The sequence below is a fragment of the Trichoplusia ni genome, chromosome 1, assembly GCF_003590095.1.
Source record: "Trichoplusia ni isolate ovarian cell line Hi5 chromosome 1, tn1, whole genome shotgun sequence".
Lineage (NCBI taxonomy): Eukaryota > Metazoa > Arthropoda > Insecta > Lepidoptera > Noctuidae > Trichoplusia > Trichoplusia ni.
This window is the reverse complement of record NC_039478.1, coordinates 17574294-17581602: the sequence shown is the minus strand read 5'-3', so window position 1 is coordinate 17581602 and position 7309 is coordinate 17574294. Positions and strand designations below refer to the sequence as shown.

The following is a 7309-nucleotide window of genomic DNA, read 5'->3' as shown; positions in this document are numbered from 1 at the left end:
CCGTATAAAAACTTGGACAGTTATAATAACAAAAACCTTTCTACTTCGTCTTTCAGCGACTACCACGATACAAACGGCTTGGAAATGAGTCATGTGCTATATATCCTGGCGTAGCCTTTTACACAAAGTACCTTGCACCAATCCCTACAGTTGTCACCGCGCTATATGCATTTTTACTGTCACAAAAAACACTTGCACTTTGAGCTAGACAAAAGGAATATTCAAGGACGTTCCAAATTCAACGCAAAAGTGCGGTCGGGTAACCGTCATGTTTGTTAAACCACACAGGGTAACACTGCCTGTGTACAACATTTCGGAAAATAAAATCTTGAATAATCTGTGTCTCTGAGTTTCAAATTAATCCCTGTAATAACCACTGGAGTAGTTACATCGTGATTGCTAGTTTTTTTGTGATCCTATTGAAGGAATTACATATATTTCTAAATGCATTTGTATTCCAAACATTAATAATAGATTTTTTATAATAATATAACTAAAAATATATTAAAAAATCCATCACTTTAAAAAATCCATCTCACGGGCTATCGATCCAAATTACTCAATTACTATCTATTGATCACAATTTGTCAAACAAGACAAAATTATACTCTTGAGTTAGTAAACCGTTACATCATTCATAAAATGTATAATTCTCGCGATAGTGACTATAAAAATACTGTCAAAAAAGACAAAATTGCAATTTTTTTGTACGAATTAATCAGCTAAGCATATTACAATTAAGGTCAATGTGCACATGCCTGTTTTGAAACCGGCTAGTTACAATACGGTACCAATCTAGTTAGCAAACATTTAACTACTTTATGCATACATTTCGAGCCTAACGTACGCTGCCGGCCACATGCGGCCAGTCTTTGCAAAATGTTTGAATAATAAATCCCGGAATGAAGTAACCGCTCGCGGTTTTAGTGGACCGTGAGTGGGTAGCCTTAGTTGTGTATGGGAGACTTTCATGCACTAAACAATATTGGTTGAAAAGTAAGTGAATGAAAAATGAATTTGTATTTTCGTAACATACATATTATTATTTAATTTGGAACTGGTGTTTTGGTAGACACTTTATTATTTTCAAGAACTTGGTAACTTGTTTTTATTATTTAAAAATGTTATCTTAAAATTGACATCAGGTGCCCATTATCTGGGTACGCTAATATTTCCATGATTGAATCAATACTCAAAACATGATCTGGCATTACAAAAATCCTTGTATACAGTCATCATCGATCCTAATCATGCAGTTATATTCCAACAAAAATATATTTTTGTTTATACCTCAAAAGTGACGAACACAAACAAACAATTTCTGATAAGTTATCTCATAGATGAGATATCTAACATCTTTCTATGTTAAGATATCTCGCTGACTTACTATTTCTGATTGTGAACAATTTTAAGTATATTACACCTTTTACTACTTCAATATTCTGTTTGGCTGGAAGCCAAGATTTCGAAATTCGTGCCGAGAATTTCTTTCGTCTAACGATAACTGTTTGAATAATATCAGCATTTCACACATACTACACATGATTATGTCTAGGCATAAATTCCTTGGAATAATAAAGCTAACGTTTTGAGATTAATTTAACTACTAAAATGTGAAGCACGAGTACATTTAATTTAGATTTCTATTTATAATCTAAAGTATTTAACCAACATAGTAATTTTTATCAAAAAGGTTAGTATTAACACAACCTCTTTACAAATTTATAAGTGTACTCTAGTCCTTAGTTCCTTACTGCTCATATTTTCAAAATATGAACGTAGGCTGGTGCGGACGGGCAGCGTAGGCGAACGCTCGCTCAGTCTGTACACAGCCAGCGACCGATGCGAACCTCTGTAGCGGTACAAGCCGTCAACAACACGATAAACATCAAAACTTGGCTGTAAGCGCAATACGCAGCACAACTTCAATTCTAATTAAAAAAATAAAAGAAACTAAAGTCAAATACTACTGGTTTAAGATTTTAAATACGTTTTATTCTTAAAAAGTTTTATTAATTTCGAGAAGTGTTCGATTTTTTTTATTTAAACTTTGAAAGTAAAATAGAAACTGTGGAATATATTGGCCGAAGATAACTGAAACTTTATTGTTTGTGGCTGTTTACGAGTGTTGTGGTGCACCGTCCGAACGAGCTGCCTCGTAAAAAGGTTTGTGGATCTTGTTTTATCTATTTTCATTTGTGGCAAGTCCGTTTTAGTTCTGAAAATTCTTTGTTTTGTTTTACTTTTCGTGTGTTCTTATCAAAGACAGTTATGTAGAAACAGAATTAACTATAATTTAGAAACGACAAGATATTTTATATAAAATGTAAGACAATTTATGCAATATGTATTTCTATACGTAGAATGAACTTATGACATTTTTTCTAATCTAGAAATAACTAACGAAAGTTTAATTTAACAAAATTTAAAATCATAAAAATTCAGCCACCATATAAGTCTACAGTTTCCCCAAAATTCCCCAACTTTACACCATAATTACAGGGCAACACTATACCAGTCGTTTGGATTTGGGACATTACAAAACAAGGACCTGAAAAGTTTTAACGACTAAAATCTGGTTTTGTCGGTAAGTTCCGTAATGTCATTATGCCACTCAAAGCGCGCTTTGCCGTCAAAAGATTCCATTTTTAAATGAATGTCATCAACTCTCTAATGTCAAATTTCGCATACAAAGCGAATGCTGGCATGTAATCCGGGAAAAATGAAGATTTATTAAAAAATAATCTTGTTCCATTTTCGAATGGTTACAAATTGGTGTTCTTTTTTTCCTATCGGTTTTACAAAAGCGTCGGCACATTTAATTACTGTCATAATTACGGTTTTTTTAATCCTAATTTCTTTGTCAATTGGTATCTTGTCTTTTGAAACAATTTTTTTAGTTTTTTTGCAATAAATCGTGAGAATATATTTTTTTATCACTGAAAAAAAATAGAGATACTTTGTGGCTGTATTTAATGATAAGAAATATATCATCTAGGACTTAATAGTCGACAGTACAAATTAATTATACACTCAATTACTTCGTTAGGTTCACAGGAATACAGAAACTACATTACTGTCAACGTTAAGTTATTGATTAGGACCGCGTTAATATAATTTGTCATATTATATAGTTATAGTCCACATATGATACGTTGTTTGCCCTTGGTTTGTAGACTAAACATAAAGAGTACTCTGGGGAAAACTATAATTCTTTTAATAATATTAAATATTATGTATAACGTAGTCGAGCCTTGCTGTTTTATCTGCGTGCTCCTCTACATTCTACTACTAACTTCGATTTTTATTAAAAACGTGTTTTCTGTTTAGTGAATCGACAATTATTACTAATAACAACTATGACTGTTTTTTTTACCGAATCCAAAAAGGTACTTGTTTTCTATTGGCTGTGTATTTTTTTACGTGTATGTAAGTGCACTGATTACTCCAAGATCTTACGATTTTACTTTAGACTGGGTACAAATCTGAGAGTTCCGATTTTTTTTCACGAAGGGGCCGATCTAAAAAGAATGAAATAAATAGTAGGTAGTAGCTGTTTCTTTGTCTAATTTTATGTATAGCTATAATTGTTGCTAAAATTCGGGGTACAGCAAAAAACATATTCTGATGCAATTATATTAATTACTGTTAGACTTGGAAAAGCCGTTTGTCACTGCCGTTCTCTGGTAGGTAACTATAATAACTTATACATTCTTTTTTATAATTTGAAATATCTTAAAATATGTTATTTAATACGTGAAACAAAACGTGGATTTGTCAGCCGGTCCATGCTGACAGGTATCAGTAGTTTTACATTTAATGTTTGTAAATCAATATATTTATATCGAGAGCCGAGATAAGTGAATCTAGGTCACTCGTACCGATGTTGTACAATGTGATTTGGATCTTTTTCCTCTTGGAAAAAGGTAATATTTGTATAATATAATATTGTCAGGAGATGTCAGTTAATTTGGTGCAAAATAAAAGATCAAATTAATTAAGACAAAAGTAACAATCTGCAGAGTTTAAGTATCTTATACGACAGGTCTCTTTATAAATACACGGAATATTCGTGCATTAACAATTTTCAAAATCTTACACAAAATAGTATTTGATGAGGCTTAATGATGGTCTGACTACTGTTCTAAAAATTGAAAAATAGTCTTAATGAAAAATCCGAAAAAATCTTTGTACTCAAAGTTTAAGTAAAAAGAAGAAAGAATTGACTAATACGATTCAAAGAAATAAGCCTATTAATTTATTTACACAACTCTGAATAAAACCTTCTTTCGCGATCGTATCGTCAAAACTACATTAAAACAAAAAAGAAACAAATTACAGTGTTCCTTTTACAAACTGGCTATCTCACTCATAATGAACGAATTCAGAATCTCTGTTGCAAATAAAAATGACGTTATCCCAACGATTGAGAAAGAAGCTAAGCTTTAAAAAACATCGTTAGCCTTTTGAAATACATTTGAAAACTTGTGAATAGGACATAAATAAAGGGAAACGTGTAACAGATTCATGAAAATACATATAAAATGAAGACAGATTTTCTATTCATGTCTTCCAACCGTTTTTGGTTGTTGTCGTTCTATTTGCAGATCTTTCGCTAACGTTTTCTGCACAACAGATGTGATGTTTTCATAATTTATGGCATGAATTAAAATTTAAATACAAATATTATGGTTGTAATTTATTTTAGCCTAGCGCTCGCCCGCGACTCTGACCATGTGGAAAAAGTAAAGCATAATCATTACCTGTTTTTTTTCAAGTCAAGTAAAACGAATCCTATGTTACTTCTTATTCCTCTGAGAACATGTGTGCAAAGTTTCATGACGATCGGTTAAGTATTTCTTGCGTGAAAGCGTAACAAACAAACTTACATTCCCATTTATAATATTACTACGGATAACTAAGTTTTGAAAGTATACCATTGATTCCTCAATTATTTTATAATATTTCAATCTTTTTTTAATGAAGCAAAAAAAAACAACCTTAATGATTTTTACTTGTAGCTAAAAATCGTAATATAAAAACTATATCACGTATTTACCCGGAAATATTTATATACCTACGCTCAGTCAATTCTGTACATTGGCCCTCAATCAATCATTTCAATAAATCAATCATTGGATCCTGTTATAATAATAATAAATACCGACTTGTGTTATCTAGTACCGACGGATCACTTTATACGCAAATCCGTCTGCACTTAACCAGTTTTATCACATTACTGTAGCATGAAAAAGCACTTCTGTTTTCGTAACCTATAACACAAACTTATTTCGGCACCTACAACCAATATTTCATATCAATATTTTATCTGTTACCAAAAAAACTCGAGTACCAACACTCAAATCCGACGCTACATTTTTAGATAGCAAAATGTTACTCGTCAAATATTACGTAACAGCGTAATAGGTAGTATTTGTATTGATATAGGAATGTAACAGTTAAGTATTTTGTAAATATATTAAGAAAAAATACTGTTATAAATATTTGTTTTTGTAGTTGATAACGATGTCAGACATCTCTTTTTTATTTTAAGAATTTAAATATAAAATGGCTTTTCTTATGTGCGCAGGATGAATCATTACTTATGTATTTCTTTTAGCTCATTAAAGCCTGCTACGGCAATACTAGCTGAGTTCCAGATATGTTTTTTCTTTCCTATTAGTGATGACTGAGAGAGTACTATTAAGAAGTACATCGTAAAGATTTCTAGACATTAATAAGTAAGTTTAAAATCTCAAAGACGACTGTCTGTTTGCTCCTATATGTTTTATACGGATCCCTTCTGATAAAAGGAAACTTTTAGGTCACGTACAGAGACTTATATTCTTAACTTTGTTTTAGTTTTCGGTATTTTCTTATAGATATACTCATCAATCAACAAATGTCTCTCACAAACTTTTCGAACTCTGCTTGAAACAAAAGTGAAACGTCAAACTCGTAACATATCTGTATACTTTGAGTAGTTATAGAACTAAATATTTCAGAAAATTTTTGATTGTGGATTATAAAATATTTTTCACCTTACTTCTAGGGGATTAAATATTTTACAGGAAAATAGAGACAATATAAAATACTGTTTGAATTTGCCGTAATACCTAATAAAACCAAATGCTAATATGTTATGCTAAAATGTTAATTTCTGTGCAAATCGTTGGGTTTTCTAACAATAATTTACAAGTATGGGCTGTTGACTTTGAATTATCTAGTTTTATATTTATGCTTACTGACCCCATCTGATTTAGTTAGCCTGAGCGCCCACGTTGTCTGCTGTTGAATTTATTTTATAAATTTATGCAGTAAAAAAAAACAAAACAGACTCGAAAATTATAATCCGGAACAATAATAAACGCGCACTTAATTTGATAAATGTTGTTCGCCCGCTTGACTGAAACGCATAACTTTCAGTGCACTCCGAATTAAAATGGCCGCCGCACGTAATACTTTAGTATTAACGGTATGAAAACAAAATTATGAGAGATTTCCCGGAAGTTATTGTTGGGAAAACACGTATTAAAATCAGAGTTTAATAAAAGTATAGTGAAACTGGGATAGTTGCCGCACTTTTTGTAAACACTTCATGTCTCTTAGTTGAAAAGGTAATACGCTTTATTCATAAAACCGACCGGTAGGTGAGATTTCATCGACCAATTTATAATTCGGAAAATATAACATTGTGCTTTTAGGGAATTAGCTTTATTAGCGGATTTCTTCAGTTTGTCACATCTGTCCAACCTATAGAATTTACATGCCTACTAATATAATATTATAAATTCGAAAGTAACTCTGTCTGTCTGTTACGTTTTCACGTCGAAACCACTGATTTTAATGAAATTTGGCACAGAGATCGAGTTGACTTTGAGAAAGAACATTGTTTTTATCCCGGACTTTTGAAGAGTTCTCTTGGAAACGCGATATAACTGACATCGACGCGGGCAAAGCCGCGGGCGAAAAGCTAGTCATTCATATAAGTGTCATATAGGATAGATGTTATATGCTTGAAATGGTACCACTATCGTCTAAAAACGGTGAACGCATTTTCCCTTCTCATGTAATTAGACACAGGGATATGCGACACGGCGAGGTTAGTAAAAGTTTTACAAATAATAATTGAAATTGCATACAAGTCATTCTCAAAACCACAGTATTTATAATAGAGGCTAACACTCGGGAAACTATCCCAGTGGTTTCAAATAACTGATTTATTGGATACATACAATACAATGAACTTTTAAGCATGTAACATATTAAATACTATTTACGAATGTCAGTAATGCTAGAAATAGCTCAT

General features: G+C 31.8%; 1 protein-coding gene across 1 annotated transcript in view; it reads left to right on the top strand.

The window, feature by feature from the left end:
* Window positions 1-1992: 1992 nt before the first annotated feature.
* Window positions 1993-7309, top strand: part of LOC113497649 (prolactin-releasing peptide receptor-like) — a 68722-nt gene continuing 63405 nt past the window's right edge. Inside the window, exon 1 of the mRNA XM_026877289.1 lies at window positions 1993-2166. The gene's annotated coding sequence lies outside the window, so the exon portion shown is untranslated. The remainder of the gene's footprint in view (window positions 2167-7309) is intronic.